We start from the raw sequence: 19,140 nt of genomic DNA, 5'->3' as shown, positions 1-19,140 counted from the left end.
GGGCTCATCCGAAAGAATGAAAGCCGTGGTTTTTAAAGAGTTCAGTGACATATTTATTTTCTCATTTAAGTTATTTATGCCTATGTTTTTCTTGTAGAGAAAGGCAGTGTTGATACCGCTTTGTGAAGCACAAGTGTGGTTTAATTTGGGGGGGGGAGGGGAGGGGGGCGACCAGAGACATTGTTAATAAAGACAATAAATCAAGAGCAGGAGGTTGTGGTCTCCTTTTGTTGGTGTTGTTGGTGGTCTGTCTGTCTGTCTGTCTGTCTGTGTGTCTGTGTATCACACACAATGTCTTGCCTGTCATCTCACACCCTTCCCTGGTCACAAGGCTCAAACCCTGATGACACCTTTGGCTGTTCTCAGGGAACTCTTGTGGCAATTCTGCTTCCTTTGAAAAGCCATGTCCATGGCTTCCTTTCCAAACCTAGCGCTCACGCCCTGCTGGGCCATCACGTACCTTCTCCTCCTTTTTAGCAGACTGCCCTCCTCCTCTTCCAGAAGCTCTGCTTCCAGCGAGCCACACCCCCGGCCCCAGATCATTCTCCCACTAGGCTTTCCTCACCTTCCATTCCCATACCCGACTCTCCCAAGCCCTTCTGCGACTCCATAGCTGACCTCCCCGCCTGTCCAGTTTGCTGATGTCACTTGCCTGAGTTCCTCCTCTTTCTCCAGGATTCACGGAACTTTCACCTGCTCCCTGATCCTTCCAGGAATCTCTTGTGATGTCCCACACCACTATTTGGTTCCTAATTCTAGGTCTTACCCCTTGTACATTCATTCATGGGATACTGGCTAGTCTTGCCAAGCCCTGCTTGACACTGGGATAAACACAAAACCAAGAACAATTGAGGACCAGTTCGTAAGGAATTGTGAAAGTGTAAAGCCTTCAAGAGCAGAGGCAATGCCTGGCTCTTTTTTCAACATCAGGTCTCCTGAAAATACTTGCTAGTGTTGCATGCTGGGACTCAGCTAATTTTTGGTTGCAACAAGGAGAAGTGGGTCTGGTGGGGTAGCACTTACCATAAACCAGCAGATTAGGAGTTCGAGGCCAACCTGGGCTATTTGAGGCCCTATCTCAATCTCCTTTCCTGCCCAACCTCTGTGTGTGTGTGTGTGTGTGTGTGTGTGTGTGTGTGTGTGTATGTGTGTGTGTGTATGTGTGTGTGTGTGTGTGTGTGTGTGTGTGTGTGTGTGTATGATTGAAACTGCAACACCTTAAATCAAGTCAAGTGCCCCTTTGTGTAAGGGGAATAGTATTCCTAACGTAAGCTTCTGTCCTTGATTTGTGTGTGTACATGCTGGCAACTGAACCCAGGACGTTGTGCGTGCCAGGCAAGCTCTCTACCTCTCTACCTACTGGCTTTTTGTTTTTAACTCTTAACAAATTCCCTAAATAAATTATCACCATCAAGTCGTTGACAAGTATCACCGAGTGTTGCCAGTTTCCCTGTGGTTCCAGATCCTCTGGAGTACCTTTCAGGGAATCTAAGCACCCAGAAGAATTCCCTAAAGGCAAGGAGGCACTGGAGGCCATGGCCAGCCCCACAAGGCAGTGCGGGTACAGAGAAAGGGTGAGGACAGAGACGTTGGAGGCAGGCTTGTGTTTAAAGCTGAGGAGTCTGGGGCACCCAGGATTTAAATGCTTTCCCTATAACCAGCCTGAGCTCATTCCCTGGCACCCACTCAGCTACTCAGAGCCCGATGGGCATACAGAGAAAGAAATCAGGCTGCATGGCTATACACTAGCTGTGATTCAGAGCCAGGAATGGTTAGCTTTATGGTGACCTCAGGGGACAGTGGTTAGGGGAGGGACACAGAAGAGAGTGCTGCTAGAGGTTTACCTGAAGGAGAAGGGGTCCTAGACCCTCTAAGCAAAGATTCTATTCACACATAGATGCCATAGGTGCAGGGAGCTCGCCCACCATCCTTCAGCTTACCCTTGAATTCCCACCATATGCCAAGGATGTGGGGGTGGGGGTGGGGCAGAGAGTCCAAGCACACCTAGGGCTTGCTTTCTGGGGCCGGCAGATGTAGGAAACACCAACTTGGGCTATGATCCCATTACCACGAAGAGAAGAAGAAGAAGGGGGGAAAAAAACACAAGGGCTAAATTGTAGGTGAGGTTAGAGTTTATTTATGGAAAGTTATATTCTACCTCCACGGGGTCTATGAGGCTGGCGCCAATCAGAAAGAACAAACAACAGGCTGAGCTGGGAGGGGTGGCATTTTATTATAGCAGGGAGCACGCGCGCTTGGGGTGCAACCATTCCAGGGTTTGTATTAATAGTCTGGAAGTCAAACAGACAGAGGAACAGAAGGAACCTCGCTTCCCTCCCCCACCCCGCCCGCTACCTCCCACCCACCCCCATCCCCTGACCCCCATCTCTCTTCTGCACACTCAAAGGAGTTACAGAATCCCCCCAAGTTCCCCACTTTCCTTGAAGCAGGGAGGACAGAGAGCCATCTGTTTTGTTGTTGTTGTTGTTGTTGTTTGTTTTGTTTGTTTGTTTTTGTTTTTTCGAGACAGTGTTTCTCTGTGTAGCCTTGGCTGTCCTGGACTCAGTTTGTTGACCAGGCTGGCCTCGAACTCACAGCGATCTGCCTGCCTCTGCCTCCCAAGTGCTGGGATCAAAGGCGTGTGCCACCACCGCCCGGCTGGACAGAGAGCCTTCTGAAGCCACCTGTGTGCACCAGGCTCAGAGCCACTGATGATGACAGTGCTTGAGCCTGCCCTGTTCCTGGAATGCACCCTGTGTTCTTTTCTGAGGTCACATGAGGTCTCAGGTCTCGGAAAGCTTTCCACAGGTATTGGAGGTGTTCTTCTTTCGTTTGTATGTCTGTGCACGATTTACACGTCTGGTGCCTGAGGAGGTCAGGAGATGGCATCAGATTCCCTGGAAGTGGAGTTACAGACAGTTGTGAGGCACTATGTGGGTGCTAGGAATCGAACCCGGGGCCTCCGGAAGAGCAGCCAGCCAGTGCTCCTAACCACTGAGCCATCTCTCCATCCCACTGTTGAGGTTCTTTCTGTGGCAAAAGTGACAGGAGGCAGAAGAGAGTGCCTTTTTGTCAATACAACCATGATGTGCCTGGTGGTATGTGAGAATAGGGCAAGGTGGTCCTCAGTGACACCTGATGGCCCAGCATAATTATTAACAGCTCTAGGTTTTATTCTTTAAAAGGTCCTCATTTGGAGCAGTGGATATGTGTTCTGAAACTGAAACTGAAAGCACTGAAGGTACATCTAGAATGAGGAAAGGACACCATGGATTGCTTTGAGTGTCCATACCCACATCTCCATACCAATGTCCCTACACACACACACACACACACACACACACACACACACACACACACACAAATCTGGAAGCTGGTACAGTAATTAAAGGTGTGTGTGTGTGTGTGTGCATGTGTGTGTTGTTGTTGTTGTTGTTGTTACATGTTGCTCTTGCCCTATGAGTTTAAGACCAAATGGCCCCAGAGAGACATAGCAAGCACACTGTTGGCTATACTGCTACTGCACATGTTTTTGTTTTTTGTTTTTCTTAAAGCCTTTGTTTGTTTGTTTAACTAAGGCTGTTAGCGTCGGGCAGACTACTGCAACAGGAACAAGCTCAACCCTGAGTTCCTTCTAGAGTGCACGTCTCTTTAGAAAGTCACCTGTGGCTGCAGTACATCCTGCAGCTTGCCTCTGCCGCATGCTCCAAACTCCAGGCTGGGATGGAAGCAAACTCAGCTCTGGGGCAAGTGCAGTATGTTGGTTGGTCCTTCTCTCCGTGGCTCCAACCTGGACATGAATAGATGTAAGCTGGGAGTGGTAGCACTCAGGAGGCAGAGACTGATGGATCTCCGTGAGTTCAAAGCCACCCTGATCTTTACAGCAAGTTCCAGGATATCCGGGGCTACGTAGTGAAACCCTTTCTCAAAAAAAAAAAAAAAAAAAAAAGGTTCAGTGGGTTAAGGAGTCTAGAGTCAGGCATGGTAGGGTATATCTGTAATCCAAGCACTTAGTTTGAAGGCTGTCTGATCCATATAACAAGTTCATGGCCAGCCAGGGATAGATAGTGAAACCCTGTCTAATATATGTGTGTGTGTGTGTGTGTATGTGTGTAAATATGTACATATTTTACATATATGTACATATATACATAAAAGTCTAAAACTGTACTCTTTTTAAAATATGTATAAGTGTTTGCCTACATATATATGCATATATGTATGTATATATATTCATATATATATGTGTGTGTATATATGCATATATATGTATGTATGCACACACACACACACACACACACACACACACACACACACACACATACCACATGTGCCTCTGGTGCTGAAGGAAGCCAGACATGGAGCTCTTGGAACTGGAGTTATAGATAGTCGCAGACAGCTATGAGGCCCCCCGTGAGGGTGCTGGGAGGCAACCCCCTGTCCTTCTCTCACAAAGGCAGCAGGTGCTGTGAGCCCTGCCCATGTCTCCAGTCTCTAGATGTCATTCCTCTGGGAGAAGTCCTTATTCCTCTGAAGCGAAAGGGAATGTCCTTATCAATCAACGCGCTCAAGTCACAAAAGTCATAGCAGACCCACTTAGGGAACATTCACTTATACAGTTATCCACGTGCATGCACTCTCTCTCTCTCTCTCTCTCTCTCACACACACACACACACATACACACACACACACACACACACACAAGCATGCACACCCACACACTCACGAAAGCAGCCATGCACACCATCTTTACTTGAATATGTCTTGCTAAACACGTGCCCAAATACTCTAAAAATCCCACTTTAACCCTTTGCTGGGCAGGTTCCAAGATTGGTACTGGCACACTGGAGACTGAACAATGCAGAGGTCTAGAAATCTGACAGCAGGTCAGAAGGGCCGGCCTGTACAAGAAAGTGCCACACCTTCCGGGGACACCAGGCAGGTAGCTGGGACCTCGCCTTTCAGCCCAAGAAAGTAGTGTGTTTCTTATATGCGCGGCCCTTGGAGAGTCCATGAGATCTGCCTTGGGCCTCCTGCATCTAGACAAACGTGGGGATAGCAGAGAGGCCGACTGAGTCTCTTCCACAGCCCCCTCCTCAGTTGGCACTGTTTTTCTCTGAAGGAGGGGAATAGGAGTAGTAATGACCAAAATACACTTATCAAAGTAAACGTTTTTAAAAGGTTATGATTACAAAAAAAAAAAAAAAAAAAAAAAAAAAAAAAAAAAACTGGGCTGGAGAGCCAGATGTCCTGAGTTCAATTCCCAGCAACCACATGGTGGCTCACAACCATCTATAATGTGATCCGATGCTCTCTTCTGGCCTGAGGTGTACATGCAGGCAGAGCACTGTATATGTAATAATGAATAAATAAACCTTTTTAAAAAGGCAATTGTAACACAATCTAAATTTAAAACACACACACACACACACACACACACACACACACACACACACAGAGGCGGGAGAGATGGCTCAGTGGTTAGGAGTTCTGGCTGCCCTTGCAGCCGATCTTGCTTTGATTCCCAGCACCGACATGATGCCTCACAACTGTATCTTGCTCTCTGCTGCTTCTAGGGGATCCAACATCCTCTTCTGGCCTCCAGAGTCAAAACTTAGGTCCTCTGCAAGAGCACCAGATGCTCTTAGCTGTTGAGCCATCTCTCTAGCCTCGTGCTGGATCATCTAAAACCATTGGACAGGGACCTGGAGAGATGGCTCGGTGGTTAAGAGTTCCACCTGCTCTTCTAAAGGTCCTAAGTTCAATTCCCAGCAACCACATGGTGGTTCACAGCCATCTATAATGAGATCTGGTGCCCTCTTCTGGCCTGCAGGCATATATGCAGACAAAACACTGTATACTTGAGAGAGAGAGAGAGAGAGAGAGAGAGAGAGAGAGAGAGAGAGAGAGAGAGAGAGGGAGAGAGGGAGTTGTATCCAGGGTTCAGAGCTATTGAGGAAGTGGCTGTGTTATCATATGTGCTTGCCACGTAATGGCCTCTGCCATGTTGTAACCCAGCATGATGTAACCTCACCAGATGCCATAGGAATTGTCTTAGACTTCCAGAGTTGTGAGCAAAGCCACAGGTCTTCATAAACTAACTAGCCTTGGGCATAACAACGGAAAACGGACCAAGACAGTTCTAATACGAAAATCATCTTTCTTCCCTATTGGAATTCCACCATGGCTTTCTATTATCTAAAAGACAAACTCTGAACCTCGAGTTCAGGTTGCCCTGACCTATGTAAAAACAAGGCACGGCGACACACAGCTATGACTCTCGTGCTGAGGTCAGGGGTGGAGACAGGTAGGTTCCTGGGTTTCTGTGATAAAGTCTGTCTCAGAAGAAAAGATGGGGGCTGGTCGTGGTGGTGCCCACAGAGGCGAACTACGGCTGCGGGGCTTTTTGCACACTGAGCTTGGCTAGGGTCAGAGTTTGCAAGTGTTTGCTGATTGAACACACGTGTGGCTGGTGAGCTACCTAGCCATCCCAGCCAGCACCAGCTCTGGCCAGCATCTCTTATTCAAGTCTCTTTGCAGCATGATGGGGAACAGGGCCCCGCCCCAGACACCAGGCCTGTGGTTGTTTACTCAGGACGTTATCAAGGGCCCAGATGACAGATAACTCTATCACTTGGCCAGCAGTTAGGCTTTGCGGTGTTAGGTTATTTCTGTGTCTGCGGGAAAACAGTGCAACTCCGACAAAAGAAATAAATGATATCATTTTTCATCCAGGCCACTAGATTCCATGGTACAAAGGTTCCCTGGGGACCGAGGCTGGGACAGCGTGGCTCCTGAGAGGCTATTTCCATCTGTCAACTTCTCTAATCTCTTGCTTTCCTCCCTCTGTCTACTTCCTTCCTCTGCTGGGGCCCAGGCGAGCCAGTAGTCACTGGGAAGTAGGTGGCAGGGCCCTGCTCCTCAATGTGAGCTGGGGGTGGTGGATGACCTTAGCCCAGTGACTTTTTTTTTCCCCTTTTCTTTTTCTTAGAAACCAGTCTCAATTTAAGATAATGAGGCTCGGCATTTACTCACGTTCACTATTCAGAGGGACGTATCCACCCCCAACCCTGTCAATCTGGCTAAGTAAGACAAGTGAAATCTAAAAGGAGACATTTTTCTAAAAATGTGGCTGGACAGCTTACAGGCACTAAACCAGGGGTGATGGTGTAGGTTACCCGCTCCCTGCCAGCCCTGGTGCTTTTCTTTGGAAAGGAGATCTGGAGATGGGACGAAGCTGCCAACTTTTGATGGTGGTGTCTCCGGTGACTCTTTAAAATGTCGTCCATACCTTGGATGACAAAGGCTCTTCAGGAGGCATCTGGTCTTCCCTTCAGGAAAAGATTCCACTTCTGGTCCAGTTCACTTCCACCTTGTGTCCTGTCCGCTGTCTACGTCCCCTGGTCCTCACCCATCCGGTTCCAACTCTCATCCGCCTTGCCCTTTTAGTTCCTAGAAAGCAGCACCGTAGTCTTGGCAGGTGGGCCACTGGTCACTCTGCTGCCACCGTTACCACAACCACCAAGGTATTATTTAAATATGAGCTCACAGAGTCTGGAGAGATGAATGACTTGGTAAGATGCTTGCCCGCAAAAGCATGAGAACCCCGAGTTCAATTCCCAGCATCCATTGAAAAAGCTGGGCTGGAGAGATGGCTCAGAGGTTAAGAGCACTAACTGCTCATCCAGAGGTCCTGAGTTCAATTCCTGGCAACCACACGGTGGCTCACAACCATCTATAATGAGATCCAGTGCCCTCTTCTGGCCTGAGGGTGTACAAGCAGGCAGAGCATTGTATAAACATAATAAATAAATCTTGAAGAAAAAAGAAAAGAAAAGAAAGAAAAAAGAAAGAAAGAAAAGGCTGCACGTAATTCCAGCCCCAGTAGGAAGGGACCAGAGGATCCTAGAGCCCTGGCCAGACAGCACAGCCTCATCAGGGAGCCTCAGGTTTCAGTGAGAGACCCTGACTCAAGAGACAAGATGGGACACTGGGCACTCCTTTAATGCCAGCACTGGGGAGGCAGAGGCAGGCAGATCTTTGTGAGTTTGAAGCCAGCCTGGTCTACAGAGCAAGTTCCAAGACAGCCAAGGCTACACAGAGAAGCCCTAGCTCAAAAAACAAAACAACAACAACAACAAGGAGATGGGTGGCTCCTGAGATATCAGAGGCTGGCTTCCAGCCTCCACACACACAAATACACACATGCACATGCACCTACTCAGATGCATGCATCCACCCACAGGTAAACGTGCATGCATACCTGCACACCCTCCACAAATACATACATGAGGAATCGACGAGTGCAGACACACATACATACATACACCAACTTTCCCTCCCCCTCAGTCTCCTGGCTACGCTCTACGCTACCCCCACTCTCCATCCACCCTTGGCCAGGAAAAGGCCAAGCTGGGACTCCAGCTGGATCATTAGCTGTCCCTGAATGGGCTGAATCCGGGTGGTGGTGGTGCTGGTGGTGGTGTGGGTTTTCTGTTTTGCAAAATTTGTCTAATTCTTGGAAAAGAAAAGCTCCGCCTCATCTAGACAGAAAGATGAATGACTTTTACACCCCACTTATTGGCAATAGCTACTGTCAAAAGCAGCTCAGTTCTATTTATACATCCTTACAGGTGGCATTCTGCTTTTGCTGGAGACTCTGAAGTCCAGATTATGGAATTTTTAAAAATCCCACTGTCCTTTAAAAAAAAAAAAGATATATGGAGTTTGAGTGTTGAGTTCTGCCAAGGGTCTGGACAGAAGCATCCAAAGAGGGCCTCGCCTCCCAGGGAGTACTAGCAGCCCTGAGGAGGTGCTAGAGATTGCTAAGTGGAGGAAAATGGGCTCGGATCCACGGAGGAGTGTGGGACTCTGCTGGTAAAGCCTGGCATTTCTGGATAGCCAACTGAGCTCAGTCTATTACGACAGACTCCCTTTCTCAGCAGGGTTCTCTCTCTTAGCCTGATCTGGGGGCCCCCAGGTCCCCAAGAAGCATGGCAAAGCCCTCAGGGATGATTACACACCAGACTATTTCCTGATAGAACCTGTTCAGCAAGCACCTGGGGATACCTGGAAATAAATCCCACCCTATTCTAAGGAGATCTTAGCTTTCAACAAAAGACCTTTAACCGTACCTGGAATTTCTTCCCCCAACCCATAGGATAATTACATATTGTGTTCTTTCTTGTGATAGGAGCCTGTTGCCACTGCATGTAAATCAAGTATCCCTGGCATCTCTACTAGTAAATCAGACACATTCACTCACAAACCCCTTCCCACTGCCTAAGGTCTTTAAATCCCCGATTCATGAATAAAGGTTGGCTTACTCTCTCACTCGATTCCTCCACCATGACCATCTGAGATTCATTTATTCTGGGGAACAATCACCAGTGGATGCTGTGGTGGAACTGCCTTGGAAGGTGCTAAAGCTAGCTCCAGTGCAGCAAGATTGGTGCTGACCGAGAAGCACCCGCTGGGACCTGCGTCTCACCAGAACTGACTTCTGGACATTCCTCTGGCTTTCTCTGCCATGCTTAGCATAACAGCTTTACAAAGGGCTGTAACACTTTTGGTATCATCACTGGATTTTCGAACTCCTGAATTTCCACTGCCGTCTGATACCAGCAAGTTCATTTTAAAAGAGCTAACTGTGACACCCAGTGGAAAACTCATTTCCACCTCCCCTGGTGAGGCCTGGAGCCTCCCTAGCGTACGGGCCTCTCCCTGAGCACTCTAGGCCACCCCTGAGAGGGGAGCAGGGCTTTTGAACTTGAGGTCCATCTGTTCCCATCTGGAAGCAAACAGCACGTTGACTGGCCCCCTGGCCCACCCCACCCCCCATACAGAAGCCAGGGCATCACTGGATGATTAACAACAGAGGAGCTTAAAGCGTGGGTGTGGCAGCCTTTGCTGAGGGCCTCCAGGTGAGCACCCAAGGAGCTGCAGTGGGAGCCACACGAGAAGAGATGTCCTTGAACCACCTTAGGGCATCATTGTGTAGAGAGGTGGGGATTTGTGGGGTGGAGACAGGCAGCCCCAAGGCTGCTTTTCAATGATGATTGATGAAGCAGGAAATAAAATTGGGGCCACATCATACTGGCTCCCACAGCACTGGGTTTGCCAGCTTCCACATCTGTCCCCAATCCTTGCCTGGGGGTCAGCTCAAGTTCTGTGACTCTGCACCCCGAAGGAGGAAGAGTAGCTTGTTGGCCATGGTAGTTCTTCTGGACCATCGGGTGAGAACGTGGCAGGCGCTGGGCTCCTGTCCAGGGTGGGAGGCTGCTGGATGCGGTGCTCAGTTATCTCCTGAGCTGGAACTATTTTAGGAGCAAGGATTATGCCTGTGTTGGCCAGCGCCCCAGCAGCCTCAGCTTGCGTAATAGCTAGTGCTGTTGTTTTACTTAAAAACAGAGCCGTGAACCCACCCACAGTACAAGCACTGGCTTCCACTTAGGTGTAATTCCTACCAGCCTTGTTTGGTGAGGGCGTGTGTGTGTGTGTGTGTGTGTGTGTGTGTGTGTGTGTGTGTGTGTGTGTACATCTGTTTCATAGAAGAGTGACACATCCATTTTTCACGTTGCAACATCTTCAAATCCCTCATTCTTGTTTGTTTGTTTGTTTGTTTTTGAGGCAGGTTTTTCTGTGTAGCCTTGGCTGTCCTGGAGTCACTTTGTAGACCAGGCTGGCCTCGAACTCACAGCGATCCGCCTGCCTCTGCCTCCCGAGTGCTGGGATCACAGGTGTGCACCACCACGCCCGGCTTAGCTCCCATTCTTTTTTTTTTTTTTTTTTTTTTAATGTATACAGTGTTCTGCTTGTATGTACACCTGCAGGCCAGGAGAGGGCACCAGATCTCATTGTGCATGGTTGTGAGCCACCATGCGGTTGCTGGGAATTGAACTCATGACCTCTGGAAGAGCAGCCAGTGCTCCTAACCGCTGAGCCATCTCTCCAGCCCTAGCTCCCATTCTTAATGGTGGCTCAGTGGTTGAGATTTTTGGGCCGCGGGTCCATTAAGGATTGATTGCTGCTTTCTTCTGATCTGCCTGTTACAATCATTCACCCTGGGACTGGCTGCTGCTCCTTGACTCAGGCCCTGACCAAGCTCAATTCTTCTTTAGCTCGTCCTGGCTCCCTGTCCTGTGCTTACATTCTGCTTCCTACTCCAGACTTGTTGCTTTCTTTACTCCAGGCGTATGTCCACGCCCCAAGCCACCCCTGGAAGACAACTCAGATAATACTTCCTCCAAGCATGGAAACCCATGGAGGCCCATGAGGAAGCCCATGTCTATGCGTATACATGTTTATGTACGTGGTTGTGTATACATGTGTGCATGCATGTGGAGGCCAGAGGTTGATACTGGGTATTTTCTTCAATTGCTTTCCACTTTATTATTTTGAGGCAGGGTCTCTCTGGCTCAGCCTGATGCTCTCCTTGCACCTGCCCAGCACTGAGATTACAGATGGTTGCCACAGTGCCTGGATTCTGATATTGGTACTGGGGGATCAGACTCAGTTCCACATGCATAAGCAGCCATCTCCCCAGCCCTGTCACTCACAGTTTGAGGTTCCTAGTATGCTACAGAATAAAGAAATAGTAAAGACTGCCTGCTATCTAATATTTACATTGGACAGAGTAAGAAGTGGGATCCCTCAGCCTGCTTATCTGACAGCAGTGATGAGCCTGTGAGTTGTAAGGAGCTAGGAATCCCAGGGACAGGGGTGTGGAGACCTCTGCCTAGTTTTTTCTAGGTTTTTGGCATCATCAAAGAAAGAATCCAAGCCAGGCGCGGTGGCGCATGCCTGTAATCCTAGCACTCAGGAGGCAGAGGCAGGTGGATCTCTGTGAGTTCAAGGCCAGCCTAGTCTATAATAAAGTGAGTCCAGGACAGCCAAGGCTACACAGAGAAACTCTGTCTCAAAACAAAAACAAAAACAAACAAACAAAAAAAAAAACAAAGAAAGAATCCAAAGAGGAGACAAAATAGAGATCAGGAAGGAAAGTGAGAGAGATTTCACTAGAAAGAGAAAGTGAAAGTACACATACAAAACAGGACGCACCCCCAGAATTTCAGGTAGCTTGTCTAAGGGCAAACCTTCACAAAAAGGAGGGCTAATCATGAGAGAAGGTGGCAGGAGAAGGTGAAGAATTGTAGAAGGGGTTGGGGAACTTCCCAGAATATGTCTTGTTCTCCTTTTCTGCCCTTACATTAAAACTATATCTTTATCTATATGTCTTGGTATCAGATATAGGATGAGAACAGACTATTCTGGAGGGCTAATGGCATGGAGAAGCCAGTAAGATGAAGGCTAGTGGTAGTCTGTGCCAGCCATGTTGATGGTGGTGGTCTGTGTCAGCCATGTGGATGGTGGTGGGCTGTGTTTGCCATGTTATTGTTGGTCTGTGCCAGCCATGTTGATGGTGGTGGTCTGTGTCAGCCATGTTGATGGTGGTGGTCTGTGTCAGCCATGTTGATGGTGGTGGTCTGTGTCAGCCATGTTGATGGTGGTGGTCTGTGTCAGCCATGTTGATGGTGGTGGGCTGTGTTTGCCATGTTATTGTTGGTCTGTGTCAGCCATGTTGATGGTGGTGGGCTGTGTCAACCATGTTGGTGGCCACCTGTGTAGTCTTTCCCCCTCCCCCGATCCCTGTCTAGGTCACCTCAGTCTAACATTCTTTTTTCCTTTTCTTTTTTTTTTTGGTTTTTCCAGACAGGGTTTCTCTGTGTAGCCTTAGCTGTCCTAGACTTGCCTTATAGACCAGGCTGGCCTCGAACTCATAGCAACCTGCCTGCCTCTGCCTCCCAAGTGCTGGGATTAAAGGCATGCGCACCGCTACACCTGGCCAGTCTAACATTCTTATGAAACTTGCCAAGTCACAAAGCCCCATAAGTGGTGAAAACTCAGAGTCAGAAGACATGATCAAGGCCAAATGGCACGAGTTCTCCTGGCATTGTTAAGAGTTGTTCTTTGGGACTTGGTATGCAGCTACATTGGCAAAGAAAGTGTTAGAAATCTAAATTTGAAACTCATGGAGATTAGCCCTGAGATAGCAGCTCTCCAGACCAGCCGTACCTCCTCGCACAATTGAAAACAAAATGAGGGGGGCTGGAGAGCTGGCACAACAGGAAAGAGAACACACTATTTTTGCAGAGCATCCAAGTTCAGTTCCCATCCATGTTGGGAAGCCTGAAACTCCAGCTCCAGGGGATCCAATCCCTCTGGCCACAGACAATCACGTGCCTATAACCGCCCACTCACATGATTAAAAATAAAATATTTTTTTTTCTTAGATGAAACAGTTATGCAGCAAGATGTATTGGAATGGCCCTTAGCCTACCCTCTTGGGCTGAGCACTCACATCCTTTCAGAGCCGTTTGGCCCTCCTGCTTGAAGACCTATCTCCAGCTAGATTTTACCCAGAGGCGGTCCCCATGCTGGTCCAAAGGGGGTGTTTGGACCATCTGATGGCTTCTAGTTTTTCACCACTAGAAATATAATGGAAGTCTGGGGTTTTTTGCTTTGTTTTGTTTTGTTTTCGGCATCTCCTTTCTTTAATTGTTTTTGTTTGTTTGTTTTTGAAAAGGGGTCGCTAACCAAGCTTATCTTTGAACTCACTATGCAGACAAGGATAACCTTGAATTTGCAATCCTCTTGCCCCAGTTCCCATGCTGGGACTGCAGGTGTCTACCAACTTGCCCTGCTAATTCAGGGCTGGAGATCAGATATGCACATTTCATGTGTGCTAGGCAAGCACTCTCCCATCTGAGCTATATTCCCCAGCAGCACCTTCCCCGCTCTGTGCTCATCCCTGGTGGAATAATTTTACGTCAACAGCCACTGAAGCAATCCAACGAGAATGAGCTCACTCTGAAACACGGTTGATTGTCTTTAAGTGTTCTCCACCTAGAAGGCTGAAGGACACACAAGGTGTGTGGCTGTGTCCATCTTGGACACGGATTTGCTGGCTCCTGAGCAAATGGGAGATAGGGCTGAGTTTCTAAGAGAACAAAATCAAAGAAGGAGAGAGAGACCCAGGGAACAGGTTGCTGTGTGTTGTGGAGCAGCAGGAGGGTTAACTCCTCTGTGCCCCTGTGAGAGGAGGTGGCCCTTGCTGGTACAGCCAGAGTGAGCATCCCTCTGTGGACATTGATGGGTAGGAAGCAGCCAGGCAAATCTTACCTAGATTTCTCCACATTTAGGATTATCTATTCTCCCAGAAGGGAAACACATCGGAGGCTCCCAACACACCGATTGCTTTCAAGAAGACAGGTACAACCACTTAATCCCACAAACCAAGCAGGCCAAGAGAGGACCACAGTCTCTGGAACATATTCAGATGTGTTAATATGTAGTAGAGGAATGGCTGGATGTTCTCCCAGGCTGGCAGGCTGGCACCTCACATTGAGAGTATGCAGCCCTTTAACCCCTGCAGATATACCTACCTACAAGGGGTTTAAGGGTTATGAGTAGATATTGCTGAGCCACAAGACCCAGACATGGAGTGTGAGCCTCAAAGCAGAAATTCATCTAGGTCTCTTTGTCAGAAGGCTCAAACTCTCTCTCTCTCTCTCTCTCTCTCTCTCTCTCTCTCTCTCTCTCTGAGAGTTTTCTCCACATTCAGCTATCTGGGGTTGTGAGGTGGGTGGGGCCAGAAGCCCACAGCCAGTGGCCCTAATAAAACCATGAGGAACAGAAGATAGGTCAATTGCTAGAGGAAAAACTGGGTAAAGGCAATTGCTTAACAATCACTGGCTGCCTTTTAAACTTCAGAGGTTGCTAGGCATTAGGGCTGCTTAGCAAGTACAGGAACTCACCAAGGCTGGCCCACTGCCTGTCCCTTTAAAGGCTGTGATCTCAACACGCTTTTACAGGTAGATGGTAACAGTCAAGTTGATAATATGGAATCTGAATTTAGAATTCCTATCAGATGATATACCACCAAAAAGATATCATTCTAGCCGAGCTTTTTGGTGCATGCCTTTAACTCCAGCACTCGGGATCTCTGTGAGTTCGAGGCCAGCCTGGTCTACAAAGTAAGTCCAAGCCAAGCAGGGCTATTATACAATGAAACTCTGTCTCAAAAAGCAAAAAACAAAGCAAAACAAAACATTCTACTCATAATAAACTTGCACTACAAAAAATTATTATCCAAATTATTATGATTACATTTAAAATTTTGTCAATAACAATTTTTGTGATCTTTTTCTTTTTTTTTTCTTTTCTTTTCTTTTCTTTTCTTTTTTTTTTTTTTTTTACTATTCTGGTATATAAGTGAGTGATGGTTAGTAGTGATTGACAATTTGACAGAATCTGCAATCATCTAAGAGACAAATCTCTGGGTTTGTCTGTGAAGGGTTAACTGAGGTGGGAGAATTTATCCCAGCTGTCAGGGCAGCATTGCCTCATAGGCTGGAGTCTTGGCCAGAATCAAGAAAGAAAAGAGAGCAACAGCTGTCCTTGTTCTCCCCTTCTTGGCCAAGGACACCATGTGACAGACTGCTTCCTGCTCCTGCCCCAAGACCTCGCCATGATGCAGTACGCCCTTATCTAAAAAGCAATAATCAAACAAACAAACAAAACAACACCAAACCTCTTTAAGTTGCTTTTGTCTGGCGAGTCAAAAGACAAGTAACTAATGCTCAATTGCCTGCAAGCCCCAATTCCTTACTAGGTGCTCTTGTCGTCATCCTCCTGCCTCCACTCTGAAGACCAGGCTAACCGGGACTTTGCAGCATCTTCCTCATAGAGGCTGAAGTTACTGATGAGGCACCGTGCTCAGTGCTAGCTGGCTCTTGACACTGGGAGTCACTGCTCCTTACTCAGGTGTAGATATAGACTCACCTACGGGGGGGGGGGGGGGAAGAGAGGGAGAGAGAGAGAGAAAGAGAGAGAGAGAGAGAGACAGACAGACAGACAGACAGACAGACTGGAGACATGGTCTGGGTCAGTGGCTCTTGCTTGGCACCTCCATGGAGCTTACAGACATCTGTACTTCAATCTCACAGTCTCAGGGGATCTAAGCCCTTTTCTGGCCTTCTGGGGCCCCAGGCACGTGCACATAATGCACACACGTGCACTTAGGTGTGCACACATATACATGTTGATTAATTAACTAATTAATTAATTAAGCGGAAGAGAGAGAATACCTTCTCCCAAGACTCAGGGATCGGTGTGGAAGAGGGAGGAGAAGATGGCGGGCTTCAGAGAAGCACAGGCAGATGCATATGTGACGTCACAGCAGCTGGGACAATAGGCACAACAAGACCCATGCAAGTTCGAGCCAGACCAAACCACAGCATGGAGGAGAGAGGTGGGAGTGAAGTCCCGCTCCAGCCTAGGAGCTAATAGCAATTGATGGCTTCCGGAAGAGGGCAAACCAGTTCTCTTTAAGTGTATAGCCCCCATAAGTCTACCACTCTCCAAGAATATTTGGGCAGCACAAACTGGATCTGGTGGGTGTCTTTAAAAAAGGCACAAAGTTGGGTGGGTAGGGAAGGGAAGTGGAGGTGAGAGGATTTAGGGGAGGTGATGCATATGATCAAAATACATTGTTCAAAATGCAGAATTCTCAAAGGGCTAATAAAAATTAGAATACAAAAGTGAGCTAGAAGCCAGGTGTGGTGGCCCATGCCTGTAATCCCAGAATTTGGGAGGCAGAGGCAGGTGGATCTTTGTGAGTTCGAGGCCAACCTGGTCTACAAAAGGGAGTCCAGGATACCCAAGGCTACACAGAGAAGCCCTGTCTGGAAAAACAAACAAACAAACAAACAAACAAAAAAGGCAGAGGCAGGTGGACCACTATGAGTTTGAGGCCAGTCTGGTCTACAAAGTGAGTCTAGGACAGCCAAGGCTACACAAATAAACTTTGTCTGGAAAAAACAAAAAAAGAAAAGAAAGAAACAAAAAGGAAAAGAAAGAAAGAAAAAGAAAAGAGAGACAGACAGACTGTCTTGGGACCCAGCTCTAGAGATCCTAAATCAAAGGTAAATACAAAGTTGTTGTATGATGTTAGTTCCACCCCAGGTGTATTCCCAAGAGATTTGAAAACATAAGTCCATACAAAACCTTCTACCCCAGCATTGCTAGCAGCATTATTCATACATTTGAAAACAACCAAAAATTAATAGTTGATGAATATATGTGCTTGATACGGCGTATCCATACAGTGGAAAATTATGCAACCAGAAGAGGAACTCAAATGCTGACATACTCCACAGCACAGGTGAGCCTTGAAAACATGTACTAGATAGAAGAAGCTTGTCCCTAATGGTTAGATCACATGCAATGTCCATAGAGACAGAGTTAGACTTTCCATGGGGTTGTAAGTCAAGGAGATCAGGGAACAACTGTGAATGAGTATAGCATTTCTTTGTATGTCACAAAAGTGTTTTGGATTTGGATAGTGATGGCCTCACAATCGTGTTAGTTAGGGTTTCTATTGCTGTGACATGGCACCATGCTAGGGCAACTTATGAAAGAAATCATTTCATTGGGTTTACAGTTTGGCTAGAGTCCATGATGGAGGAGCACGGCATCAGGAACAGCTGAGAGTTCACATTTTGATCCACAAGTAGAAGGTGGAGAGAGGGGGGGGGGGAGGGAGGGAGAGAACACTAGGAAAGGCACAAGCCCCTTGAATCCTCAAAGCCTGTCCACAGTGGCACACCTCCTCCTCCACCAAGGCCACACCTCTTAGCCCTTTCCAAACAGTTCCACCAATTGGAGATCAAGTATTCAAATGTATGAGCCTATAGGGGCCATTTTCATCCAAACCACACTTGTCAAGACTCTAAAGCCACTGAATTAGCCAGACATGGTGGCACATGCCTTTAATCCCAGCCCTCAGGAGGTAGAGGCAGGCGGATCTCTTTGAGGTCAAGGCCAACCTGGTCTACAAAGTGAGTCCAGAACAACCAAGGCTACACAGAGAAACCCTGACTTGAAATAACAAACAAAACCCCCCAAAACACAGATTTACACCTCTTATGTATGAGACCCATTCCTAAGCATGTTAATATAAAAAAAAATGAAGGAAGTCCAGTAGTGTTCTCAGCCTAATTACAACATATCATCTCTTATCATCAATAAAGAACTTTACTGGAACACATTAAAAGACAGTGAATTTATAGCAAATGAATTACATCAAATAAGAAAATACGAGCCGGGCGTGGTGGCGCACGCCTTTAATCCCAGCACTCAGGAGGTAGAGGCAGGTGCATCGCTGTGAGTTCAAGGTCAGCCTGGTCTACAAAGTGAGTCCAGAACAGCCAAGACTAACACAGAGAGACTCTGTCTCAAAAACAAAACAAAACAAAACAAAGAACAACAACAAGAAAGAAGAAGAAGAAGAAGAAGAAGAAGAAGAAGAAGAAGAAGAAGAAGAAGAAGAAGAAGAAGCAGAAGCAGCAATGAGCAGAGCAGGGTGACATGTGCCTGTAATCCCAACAATAGGGAAGCAGGGGCAAAAGGATGGGGAGTTTAAGATCATCCTTGGCGACAGACAGAGTTCAAGGCCAGCCTGATCCTGTCTCTATGCCCCCACATCATCTGCATCATCAAAAAGAAAAGAAGAGCCGGGTGGTAGTGGTACTCGCCTTTAATCCCAGCGCTCCAGAGGCAGAGGCAGGCAGATCGCTGTGAGTTAGAGGCCAGCCTGGTCTACAAAGAGAGTCCAAGACAGCCAAGGCTACACAGAGAAACCCTGTCTCAAAAAAAAAAAAAGAAAGAAAGAAAAGAAGAAATGGACGAGATGTAGAACCCACAGATATCTGACATACTATTCTGGATCAGAATGTCTAAAGTAGATTCCCCCTCCCCTTTCCCTCCCCTCCACTCCCCTCCCTCTTATCCCTTCTCCTCCTCCTACTGTGCTGGGCATTGAACTAGAGTCTTGGAGCGTGCTAAGCATGTCTTCCATCTCTGGCTGCCTCCAGCCTGATGTTGCATTTCTAGCAAGCTCCTGGACTGTGTCCCCAAGATGTTTATACCAAGATGTTTCGATGTTCTAGGTATCTCTAGATTATACAATTGCTTTCTCTCTCTCTCTCTCTCTCTTTCTCTCTCTCTCTCTCTCTCTCTCTCTCTCTCTCTCTCTCTCTCTCTCTCTCTTAACCTAATTTAACTTAACTACATATATC

This window comes from Acomys minous (genome assembly GCF_964271855.1).
Source record: "Acomys minous genome assembly, chromosome: 12".
Taxonomy (NCBI): domain Eukaryota; kingdom Metazoa; phylum Chordata; class Mammalia; order Rodentia; family Muridae; genus Acomys; species Acomys minous.
The sequence above is the reverse complement of the archived record's forward strand: the minus strand, read 5'-3'. Positions refer to the sequence as shown.